At 37.0% G+C, this 21666-nt stretch overlaps 1 long non-coding RNA gene across 1 annotated transcript in view; it reads left to right on the top strand.

Annotated features, from left to right (window-relative positions):
* The first annotated feature begins 2033 nt into the window (after nucleotides 1–2033).
* Nucleotides 2034–21666, top strand: part of LOC116155903 (uncharacterized) — a 36187-nt gene continuing 16554 nt past the window's right edge. The window contains exons 1-2 of the long non-coding RNA XR_004139806.2: nucleotides 2034–2107; nucleotides 11772–11832. This is a non-coding gene — a long non-coding RNA (uncharacterized LOC116155903). The remainder of the gene's footprint in view (nucleotides 2108–11771; nucleotides 11833–21666) is intronic.

Genomic DNA, 21666 nt, shown 5'->3' with positions numbered 1-21666 from the left:
ATACCACTGATGTATCTCTAATACACTGACCCTCCCCCAAATAGGTGCTTAATAGTATGTGTTAAAGGAATGAACTGTAGGCTGTGTAGGATGAATGAGTGAATAAATGATTATGAGATGGTCTTAGATTATACAAAGTGATGAATCATTTTCAGATGACTGAGTTTAGTATGCTTCATTGTCTCACTTTGTTGAATACATGTAGACAAAAAAAGATGAAATATTTGTTTCAATGATCTGTTCTGCTTAACAAACTATCCCAAGACTCATTGGCTTATGTTTCTCTTCTCTCTCTGCTGGCATTGCCCAATTTTAGCCTTTCCTTTCAAATTCAATTTCACTTTGCAGAGTTTCTCAGAACTTCCTCATGAACTAGACTATGGCACTCACTGAAAATGGATACACTTATTTGGCAATTCCTTTGGATGAGTCACAGTTCCAGAATGTGGAATTTAATATTGTTCATATTGGATGGGAGACAGAGTCTTGGATTTTTTGCAGTAATGTCTTCTGTCCTAGCATAGACCTTGATCAATAATGGGTTTACATCATTCATTTTAACAAGTATTTAATAGTTTGTTGATATGATATTAAATACCAGAGAAGAACAATTTACTATGCAGAGGGATTTTCAATTTTTATAGCATTTTCCCATACATAATCCCATTTTATTCTTGACATAATCATTTGGCCTAGATAGAACATTTGACATTATTCTTATTTAAAAAAAAATACTAAGCCTCAGAAGTAGAGTGATTGCTCAAGGTTAAACACCTGCCTAGTGACTCAGCTGGGACTGGAACCCATTTCATAAAATTGGACAGAGAATACTATCCAGGTTCTCTCTCAAAAACTCATTTCATTAAATCAACAAACATTTGCTGAGCCAATCCCCATTGATGGGTGGTGAGCTAGGAACTGGGAATTCAAAGATGAAAGATAAATTCTTCTTGACCTTAAGTAACTCAGATTATTACAGGAAAAAGACTTGTAAACAAGTACATTAAAAAGCAACATAGTAAGTGATATTATAAAGATATGAACTGTGTGCAGGTTGCAGAGGAAGGAGTAAAACTTGCCCAGAGCCAGCAGAAAAGTTTTTTGTTTTATTTTTAAGTTTAGTTATGAGCATGAGAAAGGCAATTTAGATTTGGGTGGCAGCAGAAAGGGGAGCAGTTGAATGTGGGAGTTGAAATGCTCCTAGGAAGAAGGAACAGCAGGGCAGAGTCACAGCCTTATAAAAGACTCAGCTTGTTGAAGACAAGTGTTGGTTTGTAAACTGGCCCCCTTACACAGAGGGCAAGGAGAGACCGAAGAAAGGGTCACACTGAATTGGTAGGTAGCCAGTTTTATGAGTAAGGGGACTTACATATGAGGCTCGTCTTGGGTGGCCATGAGGCAAGTGGATCTCTGCTCTTGCCCACCAGAATCTTAAAAGTTCATGTACAAGTCTTACCTAGGTCACATATACCATCTAGATGATCTCAATAACACATTGCTCTCCCAAGACTGTATCCTTTAAAATGGCTCTCATTGTGTAAACGATGGGCAGAGTGTACATTCCAAAAAAGAAGGGAAGAGTCAAGGAACCTTCAGTTGCCTGGATCCAGCTCAGTTCAACCACCAGTCATGTCTCCGCCAACATCAAAAGAGATTTTCAGTGCAGCTGTACCAGGGCCAGACAAGACAGGATGATGTCAGGAAAAATAAACATCTTGGTGTTCCTTTCAACTAATATGAATTTTCTTTATTCATTTAAAGTGATTCACTGATATTCTTGTAAGAGAATGGCTGAGAAAGAGGACTGTTATGGGACTTCTTGGTCTCTATTATTCTTAACAGTTTGTTTGAACCTTAACTGTGCATTCCCATTTCAGCATAACAGATCTTCAGAAGGAAGGTTAGCCAGCATGTTTTATAACTCAGCTTGTCCTTTGGAAGTGTTACCACCCCAAACAGCTTAGCAAAATACTCTTTTGAATGACATGTGGTATTCCTTTTTCTTAATTAAAAGTATATTTTTGTGCCCCTTAGGTTGGTATTCTGGAAACTTCTTGGCTAAAGGAATCCTCCCTGAAGAAGTAGCTGGAAAGAAAGGTACAGGAAGGTGTGTATAGCCTTAGATGACAGATTAAAAATGACTGGACTTAATTATGAAGGTACTGTGAAACCAAGATAACTTCTATGCTTGGGGCTGTGAGGACTATTTTTTAGTTTTAAGAAGCTATTTCCAGAGGGGATTTCACCTTACTAGTTAGATGAGTCAGAATAGAGAGGCACTGGGATTGGAGAGACCAGAAAGAAAACTGTTGGGGGAGTGTAAGAGACCAGGACCTGCTCAGGTGTTATTGCAATATATTAGCAAGAAATACCTGAATTCAGGGCCATTATGAGACACAGCCAACTTCATTTAAAGATTGATTTATTCTGAGGAGTAAAAGAGGGGCAGGAGTTTAAGGGCAACTCCAGGGTTTCTAACTATGAAGACTGGTTTGCTTGTGATCAACACTGAGACAAAAAGAAAAAAAAATAATAGAGGTATGTATCTGGGAAAGAGGATAATGCTTTCTCTTGTGGACATACTAGCTTTGAGGACCCCCTAAGATATCAAAGTGAATGTATCCAGTATGTAGCTCTGACTACAGGTTCAACCTCTGTTGGTGTTTTAAAATGAAGTAATTTCTGGAATTGCCCACTAGAAGTTAACAATATGATTAAAAAATAGGGGAAATGCTTGAATTTACTGATTTAAAAATGTTTGTCCTCATTTTAGAAGATGTTCTGTGTAGATAGTAAAGAGAAGCCTGGCTAAGTGACCCAACCCACTTCTCTGACTAGCCTTTAAGGAAGAAGTTCATTTATGAATGATCCCAAGTATAATGAATAAAGCTAGCTACAGAAGAGAAAGATAATGAGTCTTAATTAACGAATACATGACTCAGGCTGAGATGATAGCAGGTCTTCTCTGTGTGCACAGATGAAGAGGTTAACATTGTCTAGGCAGGAGTTGGCAAACTATAGTTCATGAGTTGCAAATCACTTTTACATTTATGAGGGGTTGAAAAAATCATAAAAAGATTATGCAGGTCATATGTGGCCCACAAAACTGAAAATATTTATTATAGTATCCTTTACAGAAAATTTTGCTGACTGTTGTTCTGGGAAGTCCGTCTGTTGATTTAAATTTGTGAATGAATGGATGTATAACTGAGTTTTTGCTTATTTTGATGTAACTACTTGCTCTGTTCCCCAACTCATTCCTGATATTTGGTGTTTGGTCTTCTTGCTTCAGTTTGAGCATTCTTATTAATGGGAAATCCCATTTTTCAAGGCCACATCTATCTATCTATCTATCTATCTATCTGTCTATCTATCTATCCATCCATCCATCTATCTATCTTCCTTTAGAGTCAATTAAAATTGGCTACATTTTTTTGCACCTCTTCACTTTCAGAGGTGGAGTTTAATTCTCCAGTCCTTAAATATGGGCTGCTTTGAGACTTGATTTGGCCAGTAGAACGTGGTGAAAGCAATTTTGTTCCAAGTTATGAGTCTGGATGTGAAGGGGCTTTTGCGTGATTCTGCTTTTTCTTCTTAAACTTTCTCCACTACCATAATTTGAATGAATCCTTGGTATCCTTCTGTAGAATGAGAGCATACACGTGCAAAGACCAGCTCTCCCAACTGGGCCATCTTAGTACATTCAGCCCTGAGCCAACTCGGGTATTGACTACAAATGGTAAGAATAAGCTGGAACAGGAGAGCCCAGCCCAGATTAGCACACTGCTCAGCTCACCTGCATACTTACGAACTAGTAAATGCTTTGACCCACTGAATCTTGTGGTGGTTTGTTATACAGCCATCCATAATTGTTACAATTTGTGATGTATGCTATGTGTAGAAGGTAAGATTGATGTACATTTTCCATCAATATCATAATTACCTTCATTTCTTTGATTCTTTCCTTTGCTTTATCCTCTTTCCCAAGTTCACAATTCTAGTTACATAGTGCTGAAATTCATGGAATTTCTTGCGACAGTTGAGACCCATTCTTCTCAAAATTGCAAAGTTGGGCTGGAGGCTGAATGCTCAGGCTTTCTGTTATTGGAGTTTGTGTCTCTGTTTTCTGAGTCTCATAGTTTGGAACTCTGACAGTCTGTTAGCTTCTCAGTGCTCATTCCTATATGTTACCCTTACTTATGTAATGTACCATTGGTGGGAAACCATCCATGATGAGGGTCCACTGGGCCCACATAACTTGTAGACTGACAAATTTAACACAATAGCAGATGCCTTTTACCTCTCCCTGGTGTATTTTAAGTATAAATTCAAGTGCCCTGTTGGAGAAATAGAAACAGTCTTAATAAGTGATCAGTTAAGAAAACCTCACCATGGATGGAGCTCATGGAGAAACAGTGGGTACAACTTCCTCTGCTGGTTCTTCATTTGGATATTTTGAAGCCTGTCCCACATGCTTGCCAAATATTGAAGGTGCCACTAGAGAAGGAACAGAGGAAGGTGAGCAATCACACAGAGCCCTCCGCTCCCTGAGTGGATGAGAAATGAACTTTGGGCCCTAGAGGCAGCATCACATATCTTACTGCAATTCTGAGTATTTCTGGTTTCTCTGTATGTGGTTTCTGCCCATAGCAATGGCCCTACTCATGCCAAGGAAGACATAGTGACAATGGCAGCTCTATTTCTAAATCTTGCCCCTGTAATTATGAAGGCTTTTGAAAGTATTTGCCTTAAGTCCTAGATTCGGAGTCCTCAGAAAATAGCCTCTTTTCCCTTCTGAAACAGGCTAAGTAAGTGATTCACATAGGTAAAAAAAATAATTTTCTGCATGATATTTTGTAGATTAATGACTGTATTGAACCATTCTAATGATAGGGAAATTATTTCCACTGTAACTTAAAGAACTAAAACTGCTCTATCTTAAATTAAAGAGGTCTAAAATTTGTCAAGCTTATCAAAAGTGCATGAGCGATGAAGAAGTGCAAGTTTATAACCCATTATGGGGCGTATTAATTTCTTAACATGCATAATTTTCTGCTTCATTACTATTGATGTGATTCTTGTGGGAAACAGTAATTTTGGAAAAAAAATAAATATAGGTCAGAATAATAGCTTTTTAGGGGAATGCTGAGATTTCTCCACTTGATTAATATGTTGCAAATTAATTTTATTTTCTTGGCATTGCCCTCTTTTAGCCTCTGCTCGCTAAGCTAGAAACATGATCCACTTTGTTCAGTAATGAAATCCAGATTTTAACACAATTCACTAAAAATGTTAGCCAAGTCTGCAAAAAATGGTAAACAAATGTCAAAAAAACAGTGAGGAAAAGGTGATATCAAGCTAGGAAAAAAAATTATGTAAGTGAAACTATCTTCAGTGGTAACCCAGAAGTTTAGAAATTTACATGATGCACTTGTGAGCCTGGAAAGGATTATTTCCACGCAGAGAGTCCTAGAGAGTCCAGAAATTCCCAGTTATTTTTCTTAATACAATTTTTTTGTTAAGTCTAATTTCGTCTGTCCTCTGCTTCCCAGAGAACCTTTTTTTTTTTTTTAAGTTAAGCAGAAAGAGACGTTCTATGTCCCAAGAACTGCAGTTAAACATCTAGAATTGTGTCTCAGTGATTTAGGTGGCGCTGGCTTGGGTCATGTGACTAACCTTAAATCAATCACTATGGCCAGGGATATGACACTAAATGATAATTTCATCCTTATATTCCGCTTCCCTTCCAGCCCCTTTTTCAGACTACCAGCTTTTGAGTTGTATTCTTCCCTATCATGCTGTCAGCCTCCAGATAACACAGACAGTCCTTCTGCTTGGCTTCTCACTATATTTCCTACCTCCCTTTTCTGGGCAAACACACATCTCTTTCCAAACACTCCATTAGTTTTGATGTTTGTCTGGGTGCTCTGGTCTGTTTAAAGGATTTCTCTAAGGCCTTCTGACATTTCCTGATTGCTTGAGATGCATGACTTCTGTTTTTCTCCTGGGCCATCACTCATGGAGAGACATCCACTGCATCAATATCCTTTAACACTGTTTGGACTTGTGGGTGTGCATTGAAGCAGGAAGGGAGGCCTATTGAGGTGAGCAGAATCTCACTGATATGTTTTGTCAAGTACCAGGGAAATTTCATGGTCAACAGAGTAGCAGGCTTAGACAGGCAGGCTGCCCCTTCCATCATGGAGCTAATTGGACAGAACTGGTGGGGTAATGGAGGACGTGCTCAGGAGAAGGAAGGGACAAGTGGTTGAGTACATGTAGGTTAGACTCTTACATTCTGTTCCTCTGGAAGAACATAAAGTCTTGAATATCATTATCGGAGGATAAAAAGCTGTTGCCACCACTCTACCTCGGCTCTCAGGAAAAGGTAGTATTTGATGTCTATCCCACAGCTTGCCAACTGTTCATTATGAAAACTCTCAGGTGCCCTTGACTGGTACAGGCATATCTGCCCAGACTCATAGGGATGGCAAAGTTCTGTCTCAAAAATGCTTATATGTATATATATATGTATGTGTGTGTGTGTGTGTATATATGTGTATGTATATATATATGTGTGTGTCTGTACACACACACACACACACATATATAAATATAAAGATGCTGTTATATAGATGCAGTTTTTCATGGCTAGTGTACAGTTCTGAGAGCATAGTGGTAAGCTTAAATTCCTGGATAGCTCCAGGCTGTAGCTCAGATCATTGGCAGTCACCTTTGTAACTGTTGTCACTTGATCACCCTGTGGATTGTAAGAGATAGGATATGTGATACAGTACAAAAGATGCCTCTTTTCCCTTTCGAACTTTCACCAGCTTCTTTTACTATCCTTAGATGAGCCTTGCCTGAATTATCTATTAACATTGGCAATTACAAAATATTAATTTTCTACCACTATCATTCTTCCCATTCTTAAAAACTGCTATTCTCCTTTACAGTGGAGAATTGACTTGGGAAGGTCAGTTTTTAAAATGTACATTATGAAATATTTATATTGTCATTGATGTAAGCATCCTATGAAATATTGTCATGTTTGGTAAATAGCCAAGAAAAGCCATGTGCTCTACAGGCCTGTGGCAAATGTATGCAGCTGAGTGCTTCTCATTTTTGGACAGACAGAGAACAGACTAGAATTCTTTTTTGCCAATTCACTTGTTGATCATCTTTCACCATATTTCTATCAGTACTGTTTCTACTTCTATCCTTATGATGTTAATTCTACTAAATCCATCTTTTAAAGGGTTTGTCACAGTGGGAGTATGGGAGGCTGTTATGTAAATTTCAGCATATTACAGTTCAAAAAGTATTGGACCAGGAGTCTAGAGTCATAGATGCTGCTAACCAAATTGTGCTCCTCAATTTCCATGCCTACACAAAGAAGATTGTGGCTTTAATTCCTTTTTGCCTCTAGGGATTTATTAATTTTTAAATTGCTGTATAATTGACATATCCCATTGTGAAAGTTTAATGTAAATAGCATATTGATTTGATACATTTACGTATTGCAGCTTGCCACTATAGTGTTAGCAAACACCTCTCCTTTTATTCCTAATAATAGTTGGTCCTGGAATTCTGTGCTTCTACAACTTTTTATGAATGATTTGATGGATTCCAGAGGACTTTTTATAAAGTCTTCACTATGTTAAGATATTAAAGAGCATCTCTAAATGTTTCCATATCTCTAAAAATTTTATTTAAAGGGTGGCCTTACTGTAGATGCAAAATTTGGTATCATCATCATCACTTTTACCATCACCATCAACATTTACACCATCCCCAACATTTCTTCAGTGTGTTTTATGTTCTAGGCATAATGCTAAAGACATGTATTTTCACATGTAATCTTACAATAAGAGGTACTAGCATTACGCTAATTTCACAGATTAGAAAAATTAAATTAAAAGGGAATTTACCCAAGGATGCAGAAGTAGGAAAAGATGGAACCCAGTTGTCCAAGTCAGTTTCGTCTGACTTTGAAGTGTATGTCCTTCACTGCTACTTTATCACTCCTGTATGGACACGATCAATGAGATAAATTATTGGACTCTTTTTGAGGTCCATTATCAAATTAAGCAGTAGAACAAGGCCATGTTATTCCATTTTATGAATTGATCCCCTATAACTGTATATACTCACAGAATACAATAATACCCATCCTTAAATTTGACTTCTATCCAATGAAAACAGGCCCCAAATTTGTCCATTAAAAGGTTACCCAAACCTGGACTTCAAACTTCAAAATGCTTCCCTTTGGTGCCCCTTTGTTTCAAGTCTGTCTTATTAAGAAACTTTGTTGCTCTGTTTTTAGGTTTCTGTGGTTGAAACTTCATTTCTTCACTTCTGTGTTTATTTCCAGGATTGAATATTCCAGTGACTCATTACATTTTAGAAATATTTTTTCACAGTAATAGTCAAATAAAAAGTCCAAAATATAGAGACATTTCTGTGCTAATGTCCAAGGAAAATTTGCTATTTTTTTCTCTTGCCAAACTTTTGACAATAGAAGCAGTTATTTTAATTTCTTAGTTTTATGTCTTTACCAGATAGTGAGTTTGTTATTTCTTCACATTACCACTCAGAGAGAAAGAGGACAGTTTCTCATGGTTACCCAGGTGTCTCAGGCTACAACCCCCTTACTCTTTTTCTCCACTCCAATCTGCCCTTTGAGTCAACTTTTTTTTTTTTAAAGATTTTCATAGGCCAGAAATAAAGGGAGGACTACTGAGAAAAATTTGCATATTTTATGCTATGTGCATATGTTTATTTCATGTGATTTCAAACATCGCCCTGTGACCTTGAGTTATACATTTCAAAGTTAAACCTTTAACATTTCCACTCAATTTGAGGAAGGAAATTTTGCAGGTGAATATTTATGGTGGCCATCATTTTCACAGACCATCGTAAGGAAAACAGTAAAAGAAGTAGAACCTGAGTGTAGGTTATTAAAGCATAGGCCCACTCATCATACACCCATATTAAGTGCCTATTGACCTGTTGTAGTCCATGTCTGGCATTTATAAGATTAGGGCGATGAGAACCCAAACAACAACAACAAAACAAATTTGGGCTCTAACTTTATGGAAAAATATGTAGTTTACTTGGCTTTAAATTTTCCTCACCCCAGCCTTATGAGGCTGGACTAATTATCCCCATATTACTGATGACTCTACTAAAAATAACAGGTACAGTGTATGCAATCCTCAATAACCCACCCCAGTATTTAGTGGGCATAGCCTGTGGAGGGTGAGTAGAGCACGGTGGCAGTGGATGGAATTAGATAGCTTCCCTTTAAGTATTTACCCTCCAGTAGTTGTGGAATCAAGAAGAAACATAGCAAAGGTCAACAAAAACCATAGCATACTATTTATTGTTCATAAACCTGGGTCATTTAGACTGAAATAGTAGAGTAAAAGGAGATTAGTGAAAAGAAGTATTTAATGTAGAATTGGGCAAGGAGAGTACCCGAAGAAAAGACATCAAGGTGAGAAGAGAAAACAGTGTACATTGTAGATGTTCCAATTATACCTATCTGTCACAGGTGATATTAGGAAGATGGGACTGGAACTAAAGGGGTTGATCTGGGAAAATATATATTATTATGTATAATATCCTTAAGTTTAATGTATGTTAAAGACTTTATATTAACTATTCCTCCCACACAAGCTCTATGTGGTTTGTATTATTATCCCAATTTTACATGTGGTCAGACTACATTATAGATACAAAATGTACACAATCCTTAAGTTTCCCATTTCCATATATATATATTTCACTGTCCAAGTATGGAACATAGAAGCAAATGTTAGAAAGAGGGAGATACCTAATGATTTTGTTGAACTCCTTTTTTTAAAATTAATTAATTTATTTATTTTTTATATATATAAACTTTTTTTATTAAGTTATAGTCATTTTACAATGTTGTGTCAAATTCCAGTGTAGAGAACAATTTTTCAGTTATACATAAACATACATATATTCATTGTCACATTCTCTTTCGCTGTGAGCCTTCACAAGATCCTGTATATATTTCCCTGTGCTACACAGTACAATCTTTTTTATCTATTCTATATTTTGAAATCCCAGTCCCTTCCCACCCCCCATCCCGCTGGCAACCACAATTTGTATTCTATGTCTATGAGTCTGTTTCTGTTTTTTGTTTTGTTTTGTTTTGTTTTGTTTTTAGATTCTGCATATGAGCAATCTCATATTGTTGAACTCCTTGATCCAGCCTTACCTGGAAGCATTTTCCCAGTTGCTCTGTTTGCTTGTTTTTGCTTAAGGACCTCGGGTATCAGTTTAAATTAGATTTTTGTCATTGAAATCAAGACAATCTTTACTTTAGTGTGGAAAAAATATGGAAGGGACAACGTTAGATTGAAGTATAGCTCAGGGACCCTCCAGCAGAGGGGCTGGGAAAATTATTCAGGGTGACCTTATTTTCCTCTTCATTTGGTGAGAAGAATCTCTATACCAAGTCAATTACCAAATCAATATAACTGATAAATTGTTTTTTCCTGCCTCATGAAGGGGAACTTGTAAATTTCTAACTAAGCTAAGCACAGGGTAAGGCAGGAGAAAATTGACATTTATTATGAAACATCTAAAACAAGTGCTGTTCCACTTTGACTGATTTAGAGATCTTAAAGTGGAAGAAGCTGGAAAGAGATGCGCTTTTCCATACCCAAACAACATTTAATTTATCTGCACTGTCTGCTTTCTGAAGAACTGTTGCCTGCCTTCTTTCTCATGTCTTTTCCCCCCAATTAGTCAATCAGTTGATTTGTCTCTCTGACTCCCCCTTTTCCTTCCCTTACCCTTTATATTTCATCTCAAGGAGACAAACCTTCAGAGACAGAAACCTCTAACCTTCAACTTGGGCAAATGACCCCGTGATGGGTGACTCTGCCAATGATCTTAAAGGCGTAGGATTCAGATTTCATGCATCTCCTGAATGCTACGTTCTCAATTCCTTACCCCATGCTCAAGGAGAAAACAGCAGGTTTCCTGCTTAGAGGTAGCCTTTTCTCATTTCCTATGGTTTCTAATGATCATAACTTAAACTACTTTAAGGTAATGAGTAAAAAGGAGGTAAACTGGGGTTTATAATGAGACTGATCCTTTATAATTCCTGACAGATCTCACACTCTGTGTTGGCATTCTCAGAATAAGGGCTTTAGGACTCATAAACACCTACATGCACACACACAAATAAGGTTTCTGGCAGTAACTGCTCCTTATTCTGGCTAGTTAGGGACTGTGCTCAGCATTACCACTTAGGTGTTCCTGTCAGAAGCTATTTGGAGATCTCCCGTGGGATTAGAGGAGGAGAGTGAGTGAAGGGTAGGAGTTGGCCAGGGTTTCCTGTTGATGGGCAAATTTATGACCTCCAAATTATAAAGAGGTTGGGAGGAGCTTCTGCAGTCTCTAAAGTGTAGCAGACTGGATCTCCAAGAGGAGCTGCAGACTGTGGAATTAGTCAAATCATTTATAAGCTGGAGGGAAACATAAATGAGGAGAAGACTCAAGGGAAGGGGTTTATAGAGAAGAAGTTGGTGGGCAGCTGTCCTTGATAGCCACTGAGGTTGGAGCAAGAACAGATGCCTTGGCCACTACGAACTGGGAACAAGTTAGATTAAGCAGCCAGGAAAACCTTCCGGCAGGTGAATGTAAAAGCGTTAGAATGGGTGGTAGAGGACAGATATGGAAGCTTCATCTCTCAAGATCTGGAAAAGGGATTTTTTTTTTCCACCTAGGATGAGAAGTTCTGCAAGGTCCTCACAAGATTTCTTTTCATCGCAGACACCAGGATTTGAGGTGAGTGTTTTCGATAAAGGTAATTTTCTCCTCCTGCTTCTGACTCTGTTGCATAGGAGAGAAAGAGCGAAAGGGAGAAGAGAAGTAGAAAGAACAAGAATTAATGCACAAGGGAGAGGCACGGTTTCAGCAGAAATACGTGGCTGAGAGTAAGACTATGAGCACTATCCGAAAGCCTCAATGTGCATAGCACTATGAGGGCATCGTGTTAAACATCAGGTTCTAATTTCAGACTTCTGATTTAGGGCTGATATCCTGTATTTCTGTGAAGCTCCTTGGTGATGCCAGTGCTGCTGGTCTGAGGGTTACACTTAAAATAGCAAAGATAAGAGAACAAGTGTGTATCCAGGTGAAATATAGGTTGGGTTAAAGTAAACATCAACAGGTTTGAAAGAGAAAAAAAGAGAAAGATATGCTACTAAGGGGAAACCTGCACCCTGAGGGCAGGGATATAGTGAGAGTGAGAGTGTATATCCTCCACTTTTGTCTGTCATCCTCCTTAAAGCCAGAGCTTGGCTATGAGCAAGCAATTGCCACTAGTTACATGAGTTGGCTTTGGCGACATTTGGCAGTACCACCTTCTTCTTCCTCTCTTTTCTCATTTCTCAGCTTTGTTCAGTTCATGTGGGGTGAGGTGGCTGTGATCTGGAGAGTAAATGCTGCACTGAGTAGAGTCACAGGAAAGGTATAACCTAGGTCTGTTTTCCTCTGCCTTTTAGGATGACAGAGACTGTTTCACTGATCACTTCATACTTTTATTTCACACTTGAAAACATTCTGGTTTAAATTTGGAATCTTAGTCTTGTTTTCTTAATGAATTAAAATTAGTTTCTTAATGTGTTTGCTCAGAAGGACACATTGAGAGAATGTTCCATTTAACATACTCTTCAAATAAAGGACCTGATGCTGAGAGCATATGAAAGTTTCCAGTTACCTCGACATAAATTCTACATTGATCCATTTTTCTTTCTCCCTGTAATTTCTACATTTCAGGTTAATTGACCTTCCCATAAGTGAAAGTGGAAATACAGTAATATTTCTCCACACATTAAAAGAAACTGTTGGCTGTCTTTCTCAATTTTCTTCCCTTTCCAGCTGTTTGGAAAATAAATAGTGTTGTCATGTTTATAGTAGTACCTACATGAATCTAGATATTTTATTATTGGAGTCTCATATTGACAAATTTCTGAAATGTGCTGATTTATGTTCCTGTGAATCACCGTGCTAGAGTAATGAAGAATAAGTATTCAGGAGAAGAAATGGGCTTAGCAGATGCTGAAAGGAATATTAGTCACTGTCCTTTTCTTGAAACTTTAGCATCTCCTACAATTTAACTCCCTTCTCACACTGCAGTTGAGAATGATGATATTAGTCTGTGTTTCCAGGAAAGGAATGGCAAGGGGGTTATATCTCATGTACTGACTGGAATCATTTAATAAGTGGCTGTTCAAGAGTATGCGTTAAAAAGGATTATAAGGCCTTCTATAGGCTCAGAAACTTCTTGGTTTGATTACTGCTGATGTGGACACAGGGGAGAAGAGTGACAGGCTATAAGCCATCCTTTCCAATTAAATATTTAAAACTACGCCGAAGTTGAAAACTTATGTCCAGACAAAAGCCTGCACACCAGTGTTTATAGCAGCTTTATTTATAATGGCTAAAACTTGGAAGCAACCAAGATGTCCTTTAGCAGGTGAATGGATAAGTAAATTGTGGTTTATTGTGGTCCATCCAGACAATGAAATATTATTCAGTGCTAAAAATTTCATTTCTTTAAAAAGTTCAAAGTTGATAGTTCATTTCTATCAAGCTATAAAAAGACATGGAGGAATCTTAAATCCACATTATTAAGTGAAAGAAACCAATCTGAAAAGGCTGAAAACAGTATGATTCCAAGTATATGACATTCTGAAAAAGGCAAAACTATGGAGTCTGTAAGATTAGTGGTTACCAAAGAGTGTGTGTGTGTAGGGAAGTGAATAGAAAGAGAACAGAGGATTTTTAGGGCAGAGAAAATACTCTGCATGATACTGTGAGGTGGACATAACATCATTATACATTTGTCCAATCTCATAGAACATACGACACCAAGAGTAAACACTAATAACTATGGACCTTGGGTAAGTATGGCATGTCAACATAAGTTCATCTTTGGTAAAAAAAATGTACCAGTCTAGTAAGTTATATTGATAATGGGAGAGGCTATGCTTGTGTAGGGGCTGTGGTTATATGGGAGATCTCTGTACTTCCTTCTCCATTTTGTTGTAAACCTAAAACTGCTCTAAAAAGTAAAGTCTTAAAAAAACAAGAAAAGTAGCAGGAAGGTATAGCTGAGTGGTAGAGTACATGTCTCACATGCACGAGGTCTTGGGTTCAATCCCCAGTACCCCCATTAAATTAATAAATAAATAAGCCTACCTCCCTCCCTCAGCAAAATAAAATAAAATAAAATAAAATAAAATAAAAACGTGAAAATATCAACCAAGGAGCACATAAGATTTTAAATTCTATGATAGAAATGAGATGACATAGAGCCTGGAGACTGGGAGAGTTCTACTGTCACATATTGGCATTGAATCATGAAGAACACATTTGGGACATGTTTTCAAAGACCTCTGCAAATCTTGATCATGTAAATAACACTCAACATTTACTAATCACTTACTATGTGCTAGGCACTCACCCTCTCAGTCCTTACCAGAGTCATTGGATAGGTGCTCTACATACCCTGGCTTATTTACTCTTCACAGCTATCCTGTTTGGGAAATGTGATTATTCATAGAAATCAGCCCTTGGAATCTTTAGTAAATTATCAGAATGATGAATATTAGAATCATAAATACAAAATTACTATATAATGCTAGTTACCTGTCAGCACTATATTTTGAAGTTTAACTTTTGGAAAACAGAGTAGAAGAAAAAAAAGTATAGACTTTTGCAGGTTGTTTTTCATTACTCATGATTAGACCTTTAAATAAAAATCATAACTGCAAAAAAATCATATTTTAGAAAAATCTGCATGCAATGGAGTGCCCTGTTTATGTTTCATTACAAATCAGATATCATCAAACTCCACTTCACTGCAGATAAATATTTTATGGAACTCATTTGTGTTTCTAATTCATTATGAATCTCATTTCTCTTCTGCCATTATTTATAGTCAACTTTAAGAGCTAAAAATAGTACATGAAAATTAAAATAAAGGTGGGGGGGCTCCTTTTGTCAGCCACTTCTCTCTTCCACCAAGGAAATATGATCTACAGAGTGTGGGTCAGGTTGATTTATTTTTTATTAAAATTTGCTTTGCAAGACTCCCTTCTTTATTACAACACTTGCAGTAAAATTATACATCGGCTTTCAACCCATTCCCTGAAAACTAATACACAGATGGTCGATGGTTCACATAAATAGGTTCAGGTCATGTAAACAAATCTTCAAATTCAGACATTATTATAGCCAGAGCATCTTGGAAATAAAGCCTAAATATGAGTAATAGCCAGCTGCTTCTGCCCATCTTCACCCAAGTCCTGTTTGGAAAGGCAAGAATGTTGCTCTTATCCCCGGCAAGTGTGCCCAGCTATAGCTGTACTGCTGCTTCATCTAAAAGATAGTGAGGTTCAGGGATCAAGTGTTGGAGGGTAGAAGATGGAGTCATTTTCAGTTATTTTTTTTCTTTTAGAATCAAGACGGTATTATATAAAAGAAGAGGTGGTGAGAGGGCTGTCTAGATCCCCAAATACAAAGCATCTAAAACCTCTAGCTACCAGGGTAACTGCAAAATTACTAGAATATAAAGATATAGTGAACCATGATAGAATTGGAATGAACAAGAAGCTCAGACTCACAAAGACCTACTCAAATCCTGTATCCTGTATTCCCAGCTGTGTGAGATTAGGCACATTGATGAACATTGCTGAAACTGTTCTCTCATCTTTGAAATGGAGTACTAGGAAAATGCCCAAAGCTGGTCTTGTGAGGCAAGCTTGGCACCAAGGTGCAGATGGGGCACCAGAATTGGATCTCCTCATTTACAATGTAGACAAATTTTGATCTATTTGTGAAATGGCTAATCTCTTCTTCTGGCAGCAAAGTGAGATGATGTGGAATCTGGAAAAGAGGAAGGAGTCTTGCATTGAAGGATATTAATATTTGATGTTAAATTTTTAAGATTATCCCTCCATTTAATAAACTCTTTTGATTAAAAATTCACAAATCAGAGTTGATCAACTTTGGAACTTTTAATTAGTTGTGAGCAGGTATAAATGTTGCTATAGTGTGATGTTCTTAAAATTAGCATTTTTAAAATATGCTTTTTCTTTTTTGATACTGTGTGAAGTGATAAGAAAGGAGGGTAGATTGCTGTTTTTAGTCTTGAATCTACTACAGTTTAGGTGTGTGATCTAGGACAAGTTCATTAACTTCTCTAAGCCTCAGTTGCTTCACCTAAGAACAAAGATAAGAATCCTAATTCTATAATCTGATAGTTTTTTAAGACACCATGAGCATTTTATGAAATGATTTCTCCCTGTTCTGGAACATACTACTCCCAGATCATCCTCTTCCATTTCTTGTCTTAGGTCACCTTCTTCCTTGTTGTCTCCTTTGTTATATTAGATTCTACAGTCCTTGAGAACAGGGGGAGTGTCTTCTTCATTGTATTCCTAGCAGTGCTTGTCACATAGTAGATGCTCAAAAATGGCCTTAAGGGAGAGCAGGAGAAAGGAAGGTAAGGAGAACATACTTGTTGATTCAATCCTCAGTTTATACAGTCATTCATCTTAGAAAGTGCCGTGAAAGGGTCAGGTATTACGATGTTTAGCAAAAAGAAAATGAACTTCTGACTTCAGCTCTTCTTACTGAAAGCATTTTGTTTTCATGACTTATTATTATGTTTGCTCTTCCCCTAGGCAAGTAGCCTATGAGTATTTTGCATACTTCTTGTTTTGTTTTGTTTTGCTTAGAAAATATGTGAGGATCTAAAGCAGTGGAGTCCAGGAATGGTTGTCTGGATAGGTAGAAGAAAGATAGGACAAAAATAGATGAGTATGACTGCTTTATAGGTGATGTGGCTCCTTCATAGGGCCTCTTTCTGGGCTTCTGGTTTCTGGCAGAGACAGAGAGAGGATATCATCAGTGAGAGAAAAAGACCCTGGTGTGCTTTGGAGAGAACAAGCATCTGAGAGAGATGACATCCTGTCTCATTGTGTTCCCTCCAATACTTCTCTTTGTGGAGCAGTATTTTCTTTGTTTGCTTGCTTACTTGCTTATTTGTTTTCTTTAAAATTTGATCATACCACATCTTAATTTGGATCTTAAAAATTAATTATGCTGAGCAAGAAGACTAAAGTTTTCCTTGAGCCTGACATTTTCAGATCTCGTTATTGTAAGCACACAGCAGGACCAGAGTTAATTCCTTAGTCTATAGACTTGGTGACTCTCTATCCAAATCCCAATGACATTCTTTTTAAAAATAGAAGAAAAATAAATTTCATCTGGAACCAAAAAAAGAAACTAAATAGCCCCAATAGTTTTAGAAAGAAGAACAAATCTGAAGGCATCACACTTATGGATTTCAAGATATATTACAAAGCCATAGTAACTGAAACAGTATGGTACTGGCATAGAAACAGACACATAGATCAATGGAACAAAATAGAGAGTCAGAAAATACATACAGATGTTTACAGCCAATAGATTTTCAAAAAGGGTTCCAAAAACATACAGTGGGGAAAAGATTGTCTCTTTAATAAATGATGTCAGGAAAATTGAATATCCACATACAGAATAATGAAACTGGATCCTTATCTCAATACCATGTACAAAAATTAACTCAAAATGAATTAAAGACTTAAATCTAGGATCTGAAACTATAAAATTACTAGAAGAAAATACAGATAAAAAGCTTCTTGACACTTCACTTGGCAATGATTTTTCAGTCATGGCACCAAAATTACAGGCATTAAAAACAAAAATAGATAAGTGGGATTTCATCAAACTAAAAGGCTTCTGCACAGCAAAGGAATCAAGCAACAAAATGAAGAGGGAACTTATGGAATGGGAGAAAATATTTGCAAACTATATTTCTGATAAGGAGTTAACATGCAAAATATGTAAGGAACTCTAATAACTCAATAAAAATGAGCAAAGGACATGAACAGACATTTCTCAAAAGAAGGCATGCTAATGGCTAACAGGTACATGAAGAGGTGTTCATCACTAATCATCATGGAAATGCTAATCAAAACCACAGTTAAATATCATCTCATACCTATTAGAAATGCTATTATTAAAAAGAGAAGACTAGAAGTGTGTGAGGATGTGGAAAAAGGGAACTCTTGTGCATTGTTGGTGAGAATGTAAAATGGTACAATACAGAAGTTCCTCAAATAATTAAAGATAGAAGTAGCATATGCTCTAGCAATCCCACTTCTGTGATACCAATTCTTCCATGTTTATTGCTGTTTATTCACAATAGCCAAGATATGGAAACGACCTAAATGTCCTTCAGCAGTTGAATGAATAAAGAAAGACTGATTAAATATATACATTATTCAGCCTAATAAAGGAAGGAAATGCTGCCATTTGCAGCAACATGGATGAATCTTGAGGACATGCATTAAGTGAAATAAGTCAAACACAAGAAGACAAAAACTGTGTGTTCCCACTTTTGTGAGGAATCTAAAATATTCAAACTTACAAAAGTTGGAAGTAGAATGGTATTTGCCATGGGGGAAGGGTAAGGGGAAATGAGAAGATGTTGGTCAAAGGGTACAAAGTGTCAGTTATGCAAGATGAATTCGTTTTGGGGATCTAATGTACAGCATGGTGACAATAGTTAGCAATACTGTATTGTATACTTCAGATTTGCCAATAAGATAGATATTAAATGAAGGCTTCTCACAACACACACACACCAAAAATAGTAACTATATGGACATAGTAGATAAGTTATTCAGCTTGATGGTAATACTGTTTTCACAATGTATACATATATCAAAATATCATGTTGTATGCCTTAAACACAAGAGTTTTTATATGTGAAAGATAGCTCAGTAAAGTTGTTGAAATACATTTTAACTTATCTAAATATGAATAACACATATATGTCACACATGTTTTATTTTGTTTTGTTTTCCTGAGAGAAAGACTACTCAGCAAGTTAAAGCCCTATACAGCCAGACTCCATCCAGCATATCGGGTCTTCCCTGTTGTATAGGCTGTTTGTCAGTCAGTGTACATGAAGTTACTTCCCCAGGAGTGCTCATTTTGCTTAACGATCAGGGGGAAATGGTCTTATACTGAATAAACCAAACATGAATAAGTGCAAAATCACTGGTATTTTAAAGATGAATGCACACTTCAACGAGCTGTCTCATTTGTATTTGGCCATTTCATGTGGCTACCTGAGGTCCCCCAAGAGGACTTTAATGAGAGCCACTGGTGTGGAGAACCCTCAGAGATAGATTTTTCTGTGACACTCCATGTGTGGAGAGGTTCCAGTTACAAAAGGATGGCGCTTATCTTAGAAGCATCACTCTCCTTAATTATATATCTAAAATTCTAATATAAAAATTTTGTTTCTCTCAAGAATTTGATTAATTCAGACTTGACTATTCACAACTTCAAAAATGCTTTAGTATTTCCTTTGCTCATTCTGTCCCCATGTGCCAGGAAATCATTATCTATCACTAAATTCCTGATGTATGCATACCCAAATCCTTCCCATTCTTTAAGGTCGATTTCAAATTCTATGTCCTTCATACACACACACACACACACACACACACACACACACACACACACACACACACTTCTTTGAAAACTCTATCTTCCTGCTACTTTTAGCCAGAACATATACTCAGTAAATACCTATCAAGTCTCAATTCTATAAAAACATTATGCCAGACACCAGGGATACGGCTTTGAACAAAGAAACCAGCTGAGTTACATCTCCTCTGATCTACCCCACTTTTATTTACAATTGTTCATATTTATTTTATTATTTAAAACCCTTTCTTACAATTACTTCTAAACACATAATGCAGTAGAAAGAGCATGAATTTTACAGTTATTTTAAAATCAGAGCTCTGCCAGTAACAAATCTGTGACCTTGAAACAATTGTTTAACCTCTCCAAATCCCAGCTCCTGCATCTTAAAATTTACAGACAATGATACTTCTATCATGATCCATCCATCAAAAGAAGTGTTAAATAAAAAAAATTGTATTTCATAGCCTGGCCTGTTGAATAGTCAATGAACCACAGCTATTGTTTTCACCTTACTCGTGCTAGCCTACTTAGCCTTTCAGGGTAGCATCCCTCAGGGCATCCAGCAGAATGATAACCAAATATTGGAAACAAAATAAATAATAAAGTATGAATATTGATAGATATACTCTAGGGAGAACTGACATAGTCATAGACACTTCCAAACAAATGAAAGGTTGGAGAGTAAGTACGGGGATGAGGAGGGAGCACCACTAAGTGTTTGTGAGGTGGGGTTTGGGGGTGATTCATTATGCAGAAACAGAGAGTTCAAATTGCATCTAGAGAAACTGTTTATCAAAGACCAGTTCTGTCTACTGTATCCTTAGATCTGGCTCTGACCTGCCCTTCTCTGTTCTTTGGTGGTGGGGAAAATGTTGTATACATTCAGAACCCTGACCACAATCACATTGCTTTTCATAACTTATCATATCAGTATCATTTCTTTCAGGAGCCCATGGTATTCTCAGCAGGATCTCACAGCTAGGATGGAGAGTGTTCTGTATGGCACCATCATGGGGAGGTTCATTTGTGTCCTCAAATTAGTGACAGGCTTTCAGAAGTTGGATACTTTTTCCTGAGGTTCTCTAAACACACAGCTTCCTCCTTCTCTAGAATTAATTTTTCACCTGGTAATACTGATTATTATAGCTAAATTCTCTTTGTGGTCATATATATTATACTGAAAAAAACTACCTTCAGATCAAGAAAATATAAAAGAGAATAGAACAGTAGCCTTAAAGTACTGAGCAGATAGGGTCATGGGTTGGAGCTAAACTAATTGGCTTTCTGAACAGAACCCTCCTCCAGGGGCTCCAGTGACCTTTCATTTTAATGACTATTTGCCAAGATTAGAGACCTCTCTAAGCTACAGCCACCTAGGTACAGCGCAGAATTGTTAAAAGTCTAACCTAGAAACATTTCAATGAGTCTGACAAAGAATGGAGTATTAAGAAGATAATGCTCTTATTAGAGTCTATTAGTGTTATTTTAACTTTCTTTATCCCCCCAAAGCTCAAGAAAAGTAGTTTATTTGCATTTTATGAATAGTATAAACTGCAGTTCATAGTGGTTATAATTTGGTTTTTCAATCAGTTTGTGAATTAGAACTCATGATTTCTGGACTCCACACTAGAATTTCTACCCATTCACCAAGTCATTAATAAGTGCTTGTTGTTTTATTTACTTTTATCACTTAGAACGTGTAAATTGCCTATTATTCTCTCATTCTTCCATTAAGTATTTCTCTAATCATTTGTATTAGAGGAGATGAGTAGAAAACATTTGAAGTAGAGTTCTTGTCCTTGAAGACTATTCTAGTTAGTTGAGGAGTTGATATGTACACATAAAAAAATAATTAACATTATATGTGTCAGATTTGTCTTTAAAAATACCTGCCTCAAAATGATCACCAGTGGTGGTATGAGAAGGATTCCTGGAGGAAGTAATGATTAAGAGAGTTGAAAGAGAGTTGATATAACTCACTAGGGCATATAAGGGTGGAAAATTGACTAAGCATTCAAGTCTGGGGATTAGTATCTCCACTAGCAACTGGTCAACTAGCGTATG

The sequence above is a fragment of the Camelus dromedarius genome, chromosome 8 (assembly GCF_036321535.1).
Source record: "Camelus dromedarius isolate mCamDro1 chromosome 8, mCamDro1.pat, whole genome shotgun sequence".
Classification (NCBI taxonomy): Eukaryota; Metazoa; Chordata; class Mammalia; order Artiodactyla; family Camelidae; genus Camelus; species Camelus dromedarius.
This window is presented reverse-complemented; position numbering and strand designations above follow the sequence as displayed.